This window comes from Panicum virgatum, chromosome 6K (genome assembly GCF_016808335.1).
Source record: "Panicum virgatum strain AP13 chromosome 6K, P.virgatum_v5, whole genome shotgun sequence".
NCBI classification, from domain to species: Eukaryota; Viridiplantae; Streptophyta; class Magnoliopsida; order Poales; family Poaceae; genus Panicum; species Panicum virgatum.
The window spans coordinates 8,328,554-8,348,143 of NC_053141.1; the positions used below are offsets into that span (position 1 = coordinate 8,328,554).

The following is a 19,590-nucleotide window of genomic DNA, read 5'->3' on the forward strand; positions in this document are numbered from 1 at the left end:
ACCGTACTATTGACCAGAGAGCATGTCAAGGGCATAGGAGCCAAGTCTTTAGCATCGGTTGAACCGATGGTGCGTCGGAGCAAGGCGTCGGTGCAATGACATCAACGCTGCAGGAAAGTCAAGGCAGATCTCTTCAAGACCGGTTAAACCGATGGGGCATTGGTGCAACGCATCAGTTTAACCGATGGATGCTACGTTAGCAGCAGGCGCATGTCAGGGCTCAATGGCTATCTATAAGGTCCAAAGTGACCGGTTAAACTGGTGGTGGTCACCAGCTAAACCGATGCCTACGTAGAAAAGAGGATAACGGCTAGTAACAACTCTATGGACTTGAGGGCCTATATATATGCTTCTCCTCAGCCATTTTGGAGTTGCTGGAGTTCTATGAGACCCTATACACATTGAAGAACACCTCCAAGCCAACTAAAGAGCAAGTTGATTAAATTATTAGGTTTAGCACAAGCTTTGTGAGTGAGAGTGCTAGGCTAGCTCAAGTTTGAGTGTAAGTGCAAGGTTGTGTGCCTTGTGTACTGTTCTTGAGAGCTGCTCAAGCTTGTATCTCGGTGTGCTAGCTATCCTTGGAGTCTTGGGGGCTCACCGGCAAGTCATCAACCCTCCGGCTTGGTGTGGAGCGGCGACGATGACTTTGTGCGGGGGACATGGAGACCCCCATCCTTCATGGAGAAACTCTTTAGTGGAAAGCGGGATCAAGGTGACCGTGGTAACTTGGTAGTAAGCCTGTGTGACGAGTCAAAGTGTCCCTAGAAGAGACTTGGTTACCGGGAAGCAATACTCTTAGTGATTGCTTTAAAAACGTGGAGTACGAGTGACTTTGCGCCTAACCGAACCACGGGATAAATCTCGCGTCAAGAGTTTGCTTACTCTCATCCCTATTTAAGCTTCCGCATTTCATATTGCAACTTGTGTGTCTTTACATTCTTAGTGTAGTATCTTGTTAGGATTGGCTATAGATTGTAAAACTCTTTTGAGATAAGAGTTTCACACTAGTTGAACCGTAGTTGCACATCTAGATAGAATGATCTAGTTTTTAGTTTGTGCAAAATAGTTGGAGCCATAGGTTAAGGTTTTTAGTTTGTCTAATTCACCCCCTCCTCCTCTTAGGCTACAACCACCCGATCACTTTCACTATTACTAATTAGAGGTTCCTTTGAAGGTTACACATGAAACCATCTAGGATTATAGGTGGACACTCTAAAAAAATAGAGGAGTCGTAGAAATTCTCACAAAAATCAGAAACATCTGGCCATCAATCTAACAACTCTAATCATAATAGTCATTAGATTTGTTATCTTTTCTAATAAATTATCCATCTCTGTCATTATGAAAATGACTAGAGTAACCCCCTAAATATGACCCACCTCTGCCATTATAAAAAAATCTAATGTAACCCCTAATCTTCGTTTAAATTACCCACAATGCCATTATAAAAATACTGCAAATAACCCTCTGCATTTTCATTTAAATTATCTAATTATGTTATTAATAAAAGTTAAATTAAATCCTAAATCTGAATCTAATTAAAATATACCAGTAAATATTTCTATATTACTATTTTTATCATTATTAATATATTATTTATATAAATATAATATCCACGGTATATGTCACTATGTATTCATTTATTATGAAAGAGATAAAAATATTAATTCACAAAAAATGGTTCAATTAAATATATATCAAATGAATATGGAGGCGTGATGCAAAATGAAATCTATTAAAACTAGATAATAATAAATATGTATTTTAGGGTATGTGTTAGAGTATTTAATAGATGAAGAGGACGTGAGATAGATAATTATAATTATTAGCTGTAAGTCTTGTTTTTATATTAATTCTAATTAGTCCGTGTGGGAGCACGGGTTGATAGGTTAGTTAATCAAATTAGTAGAAAGTAAGAATAATATATAAAGGTTATGTTGGCAACATTTGAAATATTTTGATTGCACGCACTAGAATGTCACTCTTTATTACCACAAGAATATCTATTTTTGGCTTCCTGCCATCATGCATCAACCTTGCCATAGTTGATGTCACGGATGTTGTGATGTATACAATTTTGACGTTGCAAAATTTTAGCACTGATTACATCTTCGTTAAAATATTGTGTTGTAGGTACATTGTTATAATTGATGATGTATGGGACACAGAAGATTGGGAATTTATCAAACTTGCATTACCGAATAATGATCATGGGAGCCGAATAATCAGTACGACACGTAGTATTGCTGTTGCAAAATGTTGTTCCTCTCAAATTTATGAAATAGAGCCTCTTAGTTTTGATGACTCCAAAAGGTTGTTTTTCAAAAGAGCGTTTGGTTCTGAGACTTCATGTTATCCTCACTTGGAAGATGTTCCGGATAGAATATTAAGAAAATGTGGTGGTCTACCATTGGCAATTGTTACTGTATCTAGCATGTTAACAAATGAGCTTGCAAAAGCAGAATGGGACAGGGTACTGAGAGCTATCGGTTCTGCACTTGCAAACAAACCTGATGCTAAGAAGATGACCAGTATAATATCTCTAAGTTACTTTGATATTCCTTGCTGTCTGAGAACTTGTTTGTTGTACTTGAGTGTGTTCCCAGAAGATTTTGAGATAGAGAAGCAACCTTTGATCCATAGATGGATTGCAGAAGGGTTCATTCATGAGGAAGGAGGGCGAACAAAATATGAAATTGGTGAGGGTTATTTTAATGATCTCATCAATAGAAGCATGATCCAACCTGTTGATGTAAAGTACGGTCAGGCAAAGGCATGCCGAGTTCATGACATCATTCTTGACTATATCAAGTGCAAGGCTGCTGAAGAGAATTTTGTAACTCTATCCAATGGTGTAGAGCATGTATACACATCATCGGATTACAAGGTTCGTAGGCTTTGGGTCAGCAATCACACCGGAGAAAATGTTACTATATGGGAAGACCCTATGTTATCTCACGTCCGATCAGTCACTATATTTGGGCAGCCCGTGAAAACCAGTTTGTTGCCTTCCACTGCTCTTCGTGTGTTGGATCTTGGAGGTTGCCGGGGCATACAAGACCATCATCTTGCAAGTATTGATACTCTGTTTCATCTTAAGTACTTGCTTCTCTCCTCAGGTTCAATAACTAAGCTGCCAGAGAAAATAGGAGAACTGCAATATCTGCAAACCCTGGATGTATGAGGTACCAACATTAAAGAGCTTCCATCCACTATCACCAAACTACAACGACTGTCACATTTATATGCTTATAGGCTTTACATTAGATTTCCAGATGGAATGATCGGGCAGATGCACAGCTTAGAAGAGATGGCGGGGTATCAAGTCCAATCCTACGAACAAGGGAAGTTTCTGCAAGAATTCAATAAACTAACCAAGCTGAGGACATTAAATATTGAATTGAATTTTGATTCACTCAATGGCTCGGAAGGACTACGCCAAGCTCAGGGCTGTCACAGTTATTTGGGAACCTTATTATCTTCATGCAACCTTTATAATCTATATATCACGGAGTCCTCTGTGTTCAAAAGGTACCCAATGTCGCTGGATTCATGGCACCCTACTGCTCCCTGTAGCCTCCAGAAGCTCTGCTTAACAGAATGCCTCATCTGTAAGGTGCCAAATTGGATGGCATCGCTTGGGAATCTCGTGGTGCTAAAACTGAAGTATATCCCCTATTTGAGACCAGAGGAAGTGGAGATCCTTGGAGCAATACCCAGTTTACTTTTTCTCGTACTACTAATTGCCGGAGGCACCAACGGAAGGATCACAGTCCATGGTAGAAACGGATTCAGATGTCTGAAATACTTATACCTAATATTTTTTGTTGTGGGACCGCGCTGGAGTTTCAAGTGGGATCAATGCCAAAGCTTGAGCATGTGAAGCTCGCACTCCGTGTGCATAAGAGGGAGTGCCTGAATGGTGCTTCTGATTTGGGCATCCAGCACCTCTCCGCTCTCAGCAAGGTTGAGGTTGAAATTTTGGGCAACTGCATGAATGACAGCAACTACAATCCAACAGAAGATAAGAAAGATGACGCTGTCAGATGGGTTGCAAGTGCCATTAATAGTGCCAACATGACACATCCCAACCAAACCACTATCAGATTCAATACATGGCGCATTGACTGCTGTGAACGGTTCGAATGTGTAAGTTCCCTTCCGTGAACTGCCGGCATTGATGCTTCCTTCAACCTCTAAATTGCTGCTACAGTCACATATTTCCTTGTTCTATTAATTAGCAAATGCTTGGTTATTCAGTTACGTAATCCTTTACTTCTGACACCCTCTTGGTTGCATTTTGTTGGGACTTCTCTTCTAGCGTTTGAGGAACTTGAATCAATGGATGGGGGGTCTATTGACTGAGTGGCTCAAAATTTGGCAAATTGAAGAGGAGCAGGAACAGATGGATAGACCGAACAAGAGGTACCAAAATTCACACTTGAGGGTGCCAATCAGACGTCCACTGTCAGATCGTTTTCCCCATCAACCTCCTCTCACTCATATAGTCATGTTCATTTCTCTTATGATTTTTCAAACAGGATGACAGATGACGAGGAGGAGGCTAGTGCAAAGGAAGGAGATGATGAAACTGATAATAAAGAGGAAGAAGATACCTGTGAAGAGGAAGGAGAGGAGCAAACTGATGAAGATAAGGAACTGGAGCAACGAGAGGGCAACTATAACCCCACATGAGTTTGTTGTGGCCTTGTGGGTGCTACCTGCATCGGGTCTCGGTGGAAAGAGACCTGATGGAAAGAGACATGATGCTTCCTGTTGGCATGCTGCACGCTCCGTTGGTGGTTAACTACTTGCCCAATTAAGTGAGAGTCACCATTCTGTTCATCTCTCTGGATTATTTCTTTCCTTGTGCGTGTGTGCTGTTAGTTTTGAACTTGCATGTGAAGACATTTGGCTGTGTTTTTTTTGGTAATTAAGACATTTAGCTGTTGAGGTGCCTGCTGTTGAAATATGGTTCTTCAACGGTTCCGCAACAGAGGTTACTGCTTCTATTTCTGCTCCACGCTGCTGCACTGAATCCTCTGCTTTCGGTTGGTTTGTATTGGTTGCAAAACTAATTCATCTGCTTGGAGCAACGGCTGGGCTTCATTATGCTGTTCGTCTTTTCCAGAATATCTGGTACGTATCGTCCGCTGGTCCTTGTGCTGACACAACCGTCCACACGCTTGTTTTTCAACTGTTTCGATATCCCAGAAATAGCTGGATCAGCTTTTTATGTTCCTGTGCTACGCTCGTGGCTTGTAGCATCAACTTTGATTAACTTCCAACAAATCAGTGAATGCAAGCTAACCCAACTTTACAGCCTACCAGGCACAGGCAAAAAAGCTGATAAGAAAAGATACTTGTTTACAAGGCCAAGGAGAAAATGGACTTGCTCTGATGAAAATATGTTATATCCTTTGGTTCCGCTGGAGTGTAAACCCTCAAGGATTAAGAGGCTCCATTAAAATGCCAGCAAAAACCTCTGTAGTCCAGCGTCTAGGCAAATTTAGAATCTTCGGTTAAACTGAATTAGTCTTCCTAATCGGCATGCTCTGCATACGAGAACATACTTTATCTGACCTTGTAGGCACTATCTTGATGAGGCTTTCATCCTGAATGATTTGCTCCAATAACAGACTGTCAGATAGCAACACTACTATCCTGCTAAACACTCAAACCTGAGGTTCCATTAATCCATGCATGCCATGTGAAGTTGTGATCTGTTCCACTGTCTCATTATGAATTCTGTTCCAGATGAGTGCAGTAGCAAAATTTGCAGCTTTTACTGCCAAGGTAATTCCAGTCTACTAGAAATTATTAAGTGACAAGGCAGAGCCAGTAAAAAAAATTAACACTCATATCACTAGAACCATTTATCTAGTATACAATTGCAGCCATGATAAACAGGAACGAGCTAGTACACCACTGTAATGCGAAGCAGCAAGGAAAGCGCTTTAAACTGAAAGCAACAGGATAGACACGAGCAGAAGCAGTCATTTTCCCCACTCAGTACTGTGATCTGCCATGCTGTTGTCTAGATTCAGGTAGTCGCAGCTCTGGCCTAGCGTAGAGACCCGGCCACAGTTCGCGGTCAAGTCGTCGGCCAGCCATTGATTGAAGACGGAGCAAGCGCGTCGACGAACGCCACTCCAGCGTGGCCGACTTCGTCGCTCGCCACTCCGCAGGCAAAGTGCCCCCCCCGTCCCCCCACTTCTCCCTTGCTGTGCTCCCGTCGCGGCCCGGCCCGGCCCGGCTCAGCCCAGATTTCGATTGGCTGCTGCTGACCCTGATCGCGTGCTGCAGGGAGCGGCGGTGCGGGCGAGCCCGCCGTAGGCGCCAGGGTGATCTGCATCACCTCCGGCAGCACCACGGTGCCCCTGGAGCAGCGCTGCGTGCGCTACATCGACAACTTCACCTCCGGCCAGCGGGGGGCGGCCGCCACCGAGTACACACAGATACCGCGCCCTCTTGTGTTTGCTTGTCACCGCTCTGCTTGTTGTTTAGAACTGTCTGTGGTAAAATGCGGGTATTTTCTCAAGGCAGGCTATGCCGTCATCTTCATCCATCGCCGGTGAGCACTTCAAACCAGCCTGTCTCTGTGTTCCCAACATGCTCAATTATTTCACTAAAATTGGCATCAGTTTGTCTCATAGTTTAGCTACTAGCTAGGGTGATTTTGGCCTTTAGGGAAGTTCTCGTTAGTCGTTACCTAAAAGGACAGGGGGCATTGTGCAGTTAGTTGCAAGCTGTTTTTATTTCAGTTCTGAACACCAGAATGTCTGGCAAGTGTGAGTGATACCAGCGCCTCTTTTCAGTGGGAGCAAGCACCCTTACTGTAGATTTCTTCCAGAGGATTCGATTCTCGATCTTCTTGAGCTTGGCGAAGACTCAGAGATCCAAGGTTTGGAGACTGTTTTCCTGGATTATGTATGTCATGCTAACTGAACCAAATTTGTCTCGTCTGACCAATTTGGCCCGGTAACTGTATGGCTTTAGCCACTTGCCTACTTAGTTTATCTCCTTTCCTAAATGTTCTGCCTTGTCACCTCATTCTTTTACAGTAGTTATAAGTAATCTTTAAATGAATATCTGTATTCCACTACTGAATAGAAACATCTGTTTGTATCTCTGTTATTCATCTCAGTTCCCCAATCTCACTCTGCTGTGGTCAAGGCAGCTATTAGCAACTATCGCAAGGTATATGCCGCACCCTTATTTGCATGCTATTTCTCTTCTGATGCTTTGCTGCAAGTCATATTGATAGACCATGGCCGCGTCTTTTATTCATGATTGCAGGCAATTGATGAAGGCCTGCTTCTGAAACTTCCTTTCACTACAATTTTCGAGTACCTTCAGGTACTCGAACCTATTTCCTACCACTACCAGGGCATGTTTCCAATTCTTGTTGTTTTGCGTATAGCATCGGACTCACGTATCAACTGTTGCTGTCCATATTACATTTTGTACCTGCATGATTTGTTGGTCTAATTAGGCTCATTAGATTCGTCTCGTGATTTACAAGCAAACTATGCAATTAGTTTTAATTTCGTCTAAATTTAATACTCCATGCATGTAAAATTCCATTCGATGTGATGTTTTTCGAGTGTAAAGTTTTTGTAACTAAACCAGGCCTTAGTCTTCCTAATCGGCATGCTCCGCATACGAGAACATACTTTATCTGACCTTGTAGGCACTGTCTTGATGAGGCTTTCATCCTGAATGATTTGCTCCAATAACAGACTGTCAGATAGCAACACTACTATCCTGCTAAACACTCAAACCTGAGGTTCCATTAATCCATGCATGCCATGTGAAGTTGTGATCTGTTCCACTGTCTCGTTAGGAATTCTGTTCCAGATGAGTGCAGTAGCAAAATTTGCAGCTTTTACTGCCAAGGTAATTCCAGTCTACTAGAAATTATTAAGTGACAAGGCAGAGCCAGTAAAAAAATTAACACTCATATCACTAGAACCATTTGTCTAGTATACAATTGCAGCCATGATAAACAGGAACGAGCTAGTACACCACTGTAATGCGAAGCAGCAAGGAAAGTGCTCTAAACTGAAAGCAACAGGATAGACACGAGCAGAAGCAGTCATTTTCCCCACTCAGTACTGTGATCTGCCATGCTGTTGTCCAGATTCAGGCAGTTGCAGCTCTGGCCTAGCGTCGGGACCCGGCCATTGTTCGCGGTCAAGTTGTCGGCCAGCCATTGGCCCTGCAATAATTAAAGACGGAGCAAGCGCGTTGACGAACGCTGCTCCCAGCCATTCGCACCACCACTCAAATCCAACCTCAATCGCTAGCGCTCATTCATCCTGTCTCGCCTCCGGCGCTCCGCTCTCGCAAAAATCCATAGCAAAACAACAATAATTGGAAGCAATCAGATCAGATAGAAAGAAATTAAGCAGAAGCAACCATAAAGAGGACCGAAGGGTGAAAAAATCAACAAACCTAAGAGATTGACACGCGTGGCCTCGTGCACACACTGCTATCAGGAAGGAACGAGGAAATGAAACAATAAATGATAATTGAGGCTACTAGCATGTGGATCCATTGGCACACCTTTGGATCTAGAAATTTTAAGAGCCCAATCTTCACAGACCATAATCATTTGAAAGCAAATGATATGTGAAAATAACTTCACAGAAAATGAATTACAGAATATGGAGCAATTAAACTAAAATTTACAACGACATCTTTAGATTTACAAACATACACGTTTCGACGCTTCCACTCGTATCTTCTCCATGCTCATCAACTCGAAATTCCTGCCAAGTTCATAACTGCACGCACCACCATGCAACTAATCTATACATTTTTTAGATTAAGGATAAAACCTGGTCTTCCATATCCACATTGGATATACGTTCAATGGTTACATAAAGTTCTTAGACTCTAATCCTCAACAACGAGAAGTTCAAAAACACAAGGAAACAAACTCTAAGACAAAGAAAAAAAAAGAAGACTAAGGGGTTGTTTGGTTTACAGAGACTAAAGTTTAGTCCCTATCACATCAAAGAGAATCTTATTATTAAGAGTATTAAATAAAATCTGTTTATAAATTTTTTTTGATAGATGAGTGTTAATTCGTGAGACGAATCTAATGAGTCTAATTAATCTATAATTTGCAACAGTGATGCTACAGTAACCATCCGCTAATTATAGATTAATATACCTCATTAGATTCGTCTCGCAGTTTAGCCCCAGGGTTCTGCAATTAATTTTATAGTAAAACTTTATTTAATACTTTTAAATAGCAAGATTCTCTTTGATGTGACAAGGACTAAAATTTAGTCCCTGCATCCAAGCACCACCTAAGTTTTGTTCTTCTTCTTCATCCATATGTTGTCTTTATGCATCTTGAGTCCATTGCTTCTTTCATCTCCTTGGAAATTTGATGTGGTACTTGGAATACTTGTCTTCTATCTCTCAAACAACTGACTCTGCCTTAGTTAATGAAAGTTGAGCGAAAGGACTTCTAAGGTGACGGGCACTGGGACCCAGGATCCCCAGCGGGCCCGCATACTGCGCGCAATTCGCCTGACCCAAGCCAGTGTTCGGGACCAGCGCTCGTTTTCATGGGCCACGACCTCACCAAAGCCGCTCAGGCCCATGGCTCCTACCAACTGGATGGCAGGGAAATAAGGGCCGAGCCCCAACCAATAAGATGGCTAGATGACCGAGTCTGCACGCAGACTCGACCAAGGTCCTATTGTCGGTCAAAACCCACCGGCGAGTAGCGACAGGCAACACGAGGAGCCGGGAGGCTGCCGGGGTGCTGGCTGGCACCGGTCCCTCGGTCAACGGCCCAGATCTTGGCACACGCCGACGCTTCCGGAGATGCAGGGTGTGCCACCTGACCTATATCCGATCAGGAAGGTGCGAACGTGTTTCAACGATTTGCCTGCATGCACAAACACGTGTAAACATTAGTCCGAGCCATGGTCAGCTCCCCGGGACGACTCTTGCATCGGCTTTAAAGAGCCGATCGAGTCCCGGTGTCAGATCAGATCAATATATGTAGATATTGATAGATAAAGCAAATAACGGTAAAAACTTGCTTTAGTTAAATCTAGTTAATCCAATCCACGACGGTTAAAGCTTTCACTACTAGATCGGATCATCCTACACATAATTGGGCCTAACGAGCATGATAGATAGCCAAACCCTAACCAGAGTGGAGTCCTAAGAATTAGCGAGAGCCGATTCCCGGAACAATCCCCATTAAGACTAAAGCAAAGCATCTAACATGTCGCCGGAGCATCCAATCCGTTTGCAAGGCCTAATCTAGCAGATGTCGAGCCAATTCTTATGAAATAAGAACAAACTGTAATAGATCAGATCTACTAGATGGAACGAAGCAAGATGTTATCCCTGCGCGACTAATTCTATGTAGTAAGAATTAGCATAAGATTGAAACATGATCGTGCAGAGATAATGTGATACTCGCAGATGATAAACAGGCATGCGCATAATGAATCTACTAAAAACCATGCTGTGAACATCAGGATAACTAGCATTACTCGCCATCAAAAATGCTTTAGTACGAGTAATACCAAGGTAAAAGCAAAACAATAATGCCCTGATCGCAAGAAGCGATCAAGGCAGCATGACGCTTACTTGGATGAAACCCTATAATTAGAGGTGATGACGTTCTCTCTTTACAAATGTCATAGGGTACATATTTATAGTCCGGAGACTTGAAAAACAATCTAAACTAACGTGTCCATATCGGACTCTATCTCTAACTCAAACTGAACTAAATCCAAAGATACATGACCCACATGTCCCAAATGCTCGCGCAGGAGCCGATTCGCAAGCCTTCATTAATTTCTATACTAAGCCCAACTTGCTCGCGGCCCATTAATTAACCCTGTTAATTTATGGCGATAACACATGCCCCCTGGTTTTGGCAATGATAGTTCCAAAACCATTCCGTTGCTTCATCTTCCCGTTGATGCTCATTAAAACGCACTACACGCTCCATGGAAGACGCAACATCACTGAATCTGGCTCCTCGTAGAATGTGAAAGTGCCAATCCATCTTCCAACCTCCAGCTTTTTAACCTCATCCAGAATCAACTCCTTTCACCACAAACTCACCATCTTCCCATAGCCACACAGCGCAGAGCACCCAAACCTCTTGTAGCCATGGCGATCTCCTCCTCCTCTGGCTCCAACTCCATCAACTCCACCTTCTCTCCCCTTTCCTCGAGCTCCTCTGCCTCCTCCCTTGACCCCTGCTTCGAGAGCCGAGAGCCGACGCCGGAGTACAACCCGATGGAGGCGCGCGGGGCGCTCGCTCCTCTGCATTGGGATGCAGAGGAGCTTGATTTCGGGGTCGTCTCCGAAAATGATGAGCCCCAAATGGACGGCGAAGACCTCCAGCTCCTGTTCTAGGAGGAGCTGGAGAGCAGCAGCGATGACTCGTTCTCCTGGGACGGAGTCGATTCCTCCTCGGAAGAGGAAATCGACTCCTCCTCTAATGAGGACGACCCGATGGCCAGAAATGCCTTCCGGTTCCTCGGCTCCTCTGAGGAGAACAGCGAGGAGGAGAGCGATGGCGGCAGCGGCTACAACAGCGGTGACGAGGCCAGCGATGGCAGCAGCGCCGATGAAAGCGGCGGCAGCGACGACAACGGCGACGTCAGCGACGACGGAGACATGCCGGCGCGAAGCCCCAAGCGCTGTAAGGACCTAGGTACCTACTGGTGGTAGATGTAGGTAGTACTGTAGGAGTAGTACCGTAGCTTAGATCAAGCCGAAGGGTTCGCCCCTTTGTCGAATCGGCTTCTCCTTTTGTAAAAACCCCATCCTTAATGAATAAAGTTTCTATTTACTTAATTGCTCGCCCGGATTATCCTCCAAAAAGCTGATGGCACCACATCGAACTTTACCAGTATCCAAGAGGACGAAATTCAAAAACTGGAAGTAACCCGCATAAAAATAGAACATTACTTCCACTCTGAATCCGACCCGAAATAGATACCCCAAATCCGAGCGCAATTCCCGAATCCCGCTTTATAAATCCAAGAGAAAAAGCATCCAGAACTTGAACCAAAACCCAAGAAACAATCCAAACCCTAGGATAACAGATCTGAACCATGGTGGACTCTGAAGCTCAAACAGCGAGATCCCCCATCGCGAATACGGCAATCTACGGCCTGAAGGTAACCTCCAGCCTTTCCTCTTAACTTCTCTTTAGTTCATTAAGCCACTGAATTCATTAAAATGCTAAATCATGACACCATATTAATTCTGAATTACTAAACTCTAGGTATCAGATATCCTTCTGCCGCATCCTTCCAATCCCAAATCCCTCTGTCTTGGCCCACGAACCTACGAAGATCCCATAGATTTGATTTCTTATGAAGCAAATAGGATCCCTTTCGTGAGTCAAAACATCAATTTAAACTCTTGGGCCGACTGCTTAAGAGCCTGGCCTAATCCACCCAAGGGCTGGATTTCATGGTATAGTAGAGTAGCAAAAACTTATCTGCCTATGTGGCAAGAACTGAACATAGCCGATGCACTAACTTTATCAATGTCCCCACTTGAGAAAAATGAAAACCTCTTGAAAACCATCGGCTATTTTTGGTTTGATTCTTTGAATTGCTTCCTCTTTGGCCATGGATCCATGACTCCTAACCTGCTGGATGTAGCAATGATCACTGGCCTAGACATCGAATTCTCCAGTCCTGCAGCTCAAAGAATGCCAAATGTTCCTTTTAAGCTTTCATCCAAAGCAGACTGAACAAACTGGAGCACCTATATGAGCCAACAAATGAAAACAAATGGTCCAGTAACTGAAAAGGAACACACGGCCTTTCTGAATCTTTGGTTGGAACATTTCATCTTTTGTGGCCCTTCCCTAGCTCCAACCAAGAATTATCTTCCTCTGGCTTATCATCTGGCCCATGGCAATCGCATTGGCCTAGGCAAACTGTTTCTCGGAGAGACATACAGATATCTCCATTCGATGACAACTAGCCTACTCAGCCAAAGAAAACTCAGAACTGGAGGCTCTTGGTGGTTCATTCAATTATGGGCTCATCTATATTTTCAGCATCAGATCCCAAACTTTCCAGTCTTAGCCAACAATTCTTTCCCAGATGAAAAAGGCAAGCGGATCAGATGCACCAGCTATGGCCAAGCTTTATGTAGCCTCCCTGGCAGTAAACTAAATTCATCAAACGCAGCAAACTAGTTCAGAATTTTCTTCAAAGGTCTAGACAACCCGCTTTTGTTTCCATTTACTGATTCTGAAATTTTTGAGAACCCAACTGCCTTTAGGCTGGATAGCTTTGCCGATGATAATAGCACTCGGGATCTATACTCTCTGATGATCCGACCTGGCTTTCTCCTTGTTGGCATAAGCACTTCCAACAGAATCATCAAACCAGGTTATGAAGTCTATCAACCAGTCTGTCGTGGTGTGCAAACCCACAGCCGGGTGGCATAGTGCACCCGCCTAAACCCAGAGGGTGAGTACTCGGGGGGGGGGGGGGGTAGCTAGATGCAAGAACACGATGAACACAGCAGGTTCAGAGTGGTTCGGGCCACCAGAGCATAATACCCTACGTCCACTATGTGTTGTATTGCTTGTGCTCTCAAGAGGTTGAGAATGGGATTGTTCGGAGTGAATCCGAGCTTGTGTTGTGTCTGCCTTGGCTTGGCTTGAATGACCTTACATACTCCTCCCTTTTATATCTCAAGGGAGGAGTGTACATAGCCATTGGGTCCCCGACAGATGGGCCCAGCGATGTAGTATAAAATAACATACTGTACAGACATTATGGTGTTGCAGGCGACAGAGACCTTATTCCTGGATTTCCTTGCTTTGCCCGTGGGAATCTTCCGTCCGGCATAGCCATGCCCTGTCCTGTCGAAACGGCGCTAGGGCGTAGCTTGCCGTAGCCTGCCGCGTAGCTGAACGGGCTGTGTAGCTTGCGGCGTAGGCGGTATGATGAAAGGGTGTCGTGCCGTCGTATCCATTTAATGCGGCAGACGGGCTCTGCGCGGATGCGGCGCATGCGGCTGCACTGTGTACCTCGGTAATATGCGGTCTATAGTGAGGCCTGACAAAAGCTGTCCCGCGTGCCGTGGCGGCAGAGCATGCCTCAATGGCCCGCATTGAATGCGGTGGGTGGGCGAGTCTTCCAACGGAAGACTCGCGCCCGCGCCTGCGCCTGCGCCTGCGGCACACATGGTGCCCCCGGACCCCGCCCCGGCAGTATATTGGTTCTACACGCGTGGGAGGTCCAGACGGACGCGGGGAGGTCCCGGATCCATGTGGGGGGGTCCGAGCCCTCGGCTGTTGGCGAGGAGCTTCCCCTCCTCAGGGACACGTGGCGTCACCGGACCTGTTCCCAGAGCGGGGAACGGGTCCGGGGCCGTTGGCCTGGTGAGGTAAGAGCCGGACCCCTAGGGCCCGGCTGCTCCGCCCCTTAGGGCGTAGTTATGGATGACTACGCGAGTCCTGCCTTGCTGCAGTAGGAGTGGGTATCCCTGCTACAAGGTACCGACACAGTCGTAGTGGCCCGGCAATTCGGCTTAGGACAAGTTCCTCCCCACTTCCATATTCACCACTTGGTGGAGAGCAGAGCCGATTTGCCCGACACTATTTCCAGCTCAAGATGCTACAGCATGTTTGATGACCTTCGAATCCCAATCCCTGCCGATCTGTCTTTCACCTTCTCATCAGACAGCTTCAGCACTTGGTGGGGAATGTGGAAAACTCATGTGTTCAGGAAAGCTTTTGGGCCCTCTACTGCAGCAAATTGATCCTGAATACGCAATCCCCGAGGAAGAGGTACTGAATCTGTGTACTTATCCTTTCTGAACCCTCTATTACTTTACTTGGCTAACTCTGCTCATCTTCCTTGCAGCAACAAGATGGTTCAGAACCCATGACCAGAAGCGGGGAACCATTCTACTTCATTCCGACTGCCCCTGATGTTTTTTTTTGCAAGAAATCACCACCAATAAAGAAAGTAATAATGGCTGCTCAGCCAGACTCATCTCAGTCGGCTTTTAAGCGGAGGCAAGAAGAGGAAGATCACCGCAAGACGAGTCATTAAGAAAATAGTACAACCTTCCTCGGATCTATCAGAATCCAACACCAACCAGGTAATTCATCTCTTTGAAATTCCTTCCTTATGCACATGTACTCTGGCTGATTGTAATCCTTCTCCCAGGACGCGACTGAAGACATCCTCAGCATTGGAAGCCCAGCACAACAGAGGATCACTGCTCAAGAAGTCGACACTGGAACAACTGAAGTCCAAGAGCAGCAAGAGGCAACCATCGTCCCAACAGATACTTGTAGCGAAGGAACCGCAACAGCTGATGCACCAATGGAAGCTCACACTGAACAAACCGGAACCCCCGCGGCTCCGATGGAAGTTCGTGAAGAACGGGCCAACACAGCTGATGCCCCTATTGTTACCTCAAACCCAACTGAGCCGATCGCACCCGAACCGACCATTGCTTCTTCCTCAGAACAGGTAACACTACTCGAGCCGATCTGAATTAGCCGATAACTCAATTGATGCACCTTCCTCCCAAAACTAACTCCAATATCTTCACAGGGCTTCAATATTTCAGATTTGCTTTACTTCGACCCAGCATCAATGGGTCTAATTGCCCCTGGAGCAAAAGTATCATCACCACAGCAGCCGATTGACCTTGCGGATCAGCTTCAACACAACAAAAGTCTGCTATCTGCTCCAATCAGCACTCTGGTCGATGACTCCAGCGAAATAAAGAATATCCTCGAGTAGATAGAATCCCAACTCCCAGAGTCACTTCGCACCAAGCTCTGGCCTACCGGCCACCTTCCCTTCTTTCCGGGCAGAGGTGAAAGCAGCACAACAGAGAATAGAAGTGCGTCGTTCCCAAACCTCCCTAAAAGCCGACATCGCTCTAAAGTACAAGATGCTCAACCAGAAGAAAGCAACTCTGGACGCCAAAGCAGATATCTCCGCCAGTATAAGACAACTCAATCTCCTGGAGAAAGAACTGGCAGAACTCGAGGAAAAGGTCCGCACCACCCAGAGACTCATCTAGGAGGAGAAAGCTTCGATTGCAAACTCCAAGCGAGAAGCCCAAGAAATGACCAAGCAGATACGGGAAGAGTTTGCAGAGATAAGCACCTTGAGTCAGTAGATAATAATAGGCGATGACACGGATGACGAAGCGATCATAGCAAGAGCCGACGCCGTATGCGAAGAAGCCATCCACGCCATAGAAGAGTTCCTGAACTAGTAGAACAACCCAGAAAATATTTAATATTACCTGTTAAATCTTAAAACATCTTGAGTCGATGGTTACACATCGGCTGCCCTGGTCAATTCAAGCAGAACTTCTCATATTTTTGCAGCCAATTCACTGTATTGGCTTCTTCACACATTTTTTTACTAGCCAACTCAACATGTTGGCCTCTTATTATTATTTTTTTTACTGGCCAACTCGCTGTGTTGGCCTCTTATTGTTATTTTTTTACTGGCCAACTCACCGTGTTGGCCTCTTATTGTTATTTTTTTTACTAGCCAACTCACCGTGTTGGCCTCTTATTATACAGCCGGATGGCTTTCATCGGCTTTCGCTATTCGCCTTCCCACATGCTCGGGAAATATTTCTTGAGGTGTTGGCCATTGATAGCCACAGGAAACTTGACATCATCCAATTCCTCAAGCATGTACGCATTTCCAGACAAGACTTGATCAACCTTATATGGCCCATGCCAAGTTGGAGACCATTTACCATACTTTCTATCTTTAGTTCCTAATGGTAGCACTGCCTCCCAAACCAGGTCTCCAACTTGAAACTCTTTTGTCTTGACCTTTTTGTTGTATGCACGAGCGACTTTAGCCTTGTTTTCCTTAATCTTCTCAAGTGACCAAAGTCTCAACTCTATGAGATCTTCCACATTGTCGCTCATCAAGGCTGCGTACTCCTCGGCCGACAGATCATTCTGGAACTCAACACGCCTCAATCCGGCTGTGATCTCCTATGGCAACACGGCGTCTTGACCATAGACCAGATGATATGGCGATGTCTTGATGGATCCGTGACACGAAACACGATATGCCCACAAACCTTCTGATAATACCTCATGCCAGCGCCTCGGATACTCATCAATCTTTCTCTTGATCAACTTGATGAGGCTCTGGTTGGATGCTTCAGCCTGTCCATTAGCCTGGGCATAATATGGGGATGATCTGATCAACTTGAACCCCATGTCATCGGCGAACTTCCTAGACTCCTCTGATATAAAGACCGATCCTCCATCGGTCGTAATGGTCTGTGGAATCCCGAACCTATGAATGATGTGCTCTTTCATGAAACTGATCACATCTTTCGTTGCCACCGACCTCATGGGTACCGCTTCCACCCACTTCGTGAAATAATCCGTAACGACTAAAACCCATTGGTGGCCTTTACTGGATGCCGGATTAATCTGGCTGATCATGTCTATGGCCCAACCTATGAACGGCCACGGCTTGATGATAGGATTCATTACTGATGCTGGTACCATCTGGATCTTGCCAAATCTCTGACATGCCTGACATCCCTTGTAATAATTGAAATAGTCCTCAAGCATGGTAGGCCAGTAATATCCCGATTGCCTAATCAGCCACTTCATTTTATGAGCCGATTGGTGAGTATCGCAAGCTCCCTCATGAACCTCGTGTAAAAGCCGATTTGACTCCAACGGCCCCAGACATTTGAGTAGCAATCCTTCCAAGGTCCTTTAGAACATATCATCCCCTATCAGAACATACTTCATAGCTTTGAATCTTATCCTTCTGGGTGCCCCCCGAGCCGAATCCTTCAAGTAATTGAAGATATCGGCTCTCCAATCTCCAGGCTCAAGAAACTGAACCTCGACATCGACTCCATCGGCTGTCTCCTTGTATCCGGAAGCCATCTGCGCCAAGTCGTTGGCTTCATTGTTCAAAGTCCTGCGTATCCAGTGAAAATTAATGTACCTGAATTGTGACATCAACTCACAGCACTGCATCCATATCAGAAAAAGAGCCTCGCTCTCACATCTATATTCTTCCGTGAGTTGAGAAATCACCAGCTTCGAATCTCCAAATATTTCCACCGCCTCTGCACCAGCTTCCAGGAGTAACTCCATCCCCTTGCGAATGGCATCATACTCTACTAAATTATTGGTGCATGGAGTTGTCACCCTGATGGAGAAAGAATAAGTCGCCCCTCGAGGCGATACCAAAAGAATTCTCACGCCGCACCCATCATCACATGCCGATCCGTCGAAAAATATGGCCCATGCATGTATGAATAGTGCAGCCACATCGGTGTTGACCCTGTCTGCAATGAGATCTGCCAGTGCCTGTCCCTTGACTGCCTTTGCGGGCTGATATCGGATATCAAACTCTGATAGCGCAAACATCCACTTTTCGAGTCGGCCTCTTAGAACAAGAGCCGACAGCATTTGCTTTATGACATCCGATTTGCAGACGACGATCGTCTCCGCCGAGAGCAAAATATGATGAAGCTTTGTACATGTAAAGAATAAACAATGGCAAAACTTCTCAATCTCAGGATACTTGGTCTCGGCATCTAACATGCGCCTACTGAGGTAGAAGGCAACCCTCTCCTGGTCATCATGCTTCTGAACCAGCACCGAGGCGATGGAGGTGTCACCCACGGATAGGTACACAAAGAAAGGCCTGTCTTGCTGAGGAGGAACCAACACTGGAGACTGCCCCCCAGTGAAACTCATCCTCGGTGCTGCTCTGCCCCCCAGTGAAACTCATCCTCGGACTTGATTTTTACCAGACCCATGAATGGCTCGATACGTCCAGATAGATTAGAGATAACTCATCTGACAAAGTTGATTTTGCCGATGAGCTTCTGCAAGTCCTTCTTTGTATTAGGCGGCCTCATCATCCTCACAGCTTCTTGACTCTTTAAGACGATCTCGATTCCTCGTTCATGGACCGGGAATCCTAAGAATTGAACGGCCGATACACCAAATGTGCATTTCTTTGGGTTCATTCTGAGTCCAAACTTTCGAGTCCGCTCCAACACCTGACGCAGATCTTCTAGATGCTCCCCAGTCAATGTGGACTTGACCACAACATCGTCAATGTAGATTTCTATCAATCTGCCGATGAGATCATGAAAGACATAATTCATGGCACGTTGATATGTTGCACCGGTATTTTTCAATCCAAAAGTCATGACCACATACTCGAACAAGCCGACCGCGCCGGGTACCTTGAACGCGATCTTGTGTATATCCTCTGGGGCCATAAAGATCTGGTTGTAGCCATCATTGCCATCCGTAAAGCTCATCATTTTGTGATCGGCAGCCGCGTTGATCAATGTTTCTGCGATGGGCATCGGATACTCGTCTTTTGGTGTTGCTCTGTTGAGGTCTCTGAAATCCACGCAGACTCGCCATCGGCCATCTTTCTTCTGCACAGGAACCACGCTGGAAATCCACTCTGCATATCTACATGGCCTGATGAACCCTACATCCAACATCTTTTGTACCTCCTTCTTGACTTCTTCTAGAATTTCGGCCTTCATCTAGCGTGCCCGTTGTTG

General features: G+C 45.3%; 1 long non-coding RNA gene and 1 pseudogene across 1 annotated transcript; both read left to right on the forward strand.

Moving 5' to 3' along the window:
* Positions 1–19,590, forward strand: part of LOC120713199 — a 63,480-nt pseudogene that overhangs the window by 25,150 nt on the left and 18,740 nt on the right.
* On the forward strand, positions 6,470–7,627 carry LOC120711568. Its single transcript, XR_005690327.1, has 4 exons — positions 6,470–6,574; positions 6,819–6,904; positions 7,148–7,200; positions 7,300–7,627. It is a non-coding gene; the product is annotated as an uncharacterized LOC120711568 (long non-coding RNA).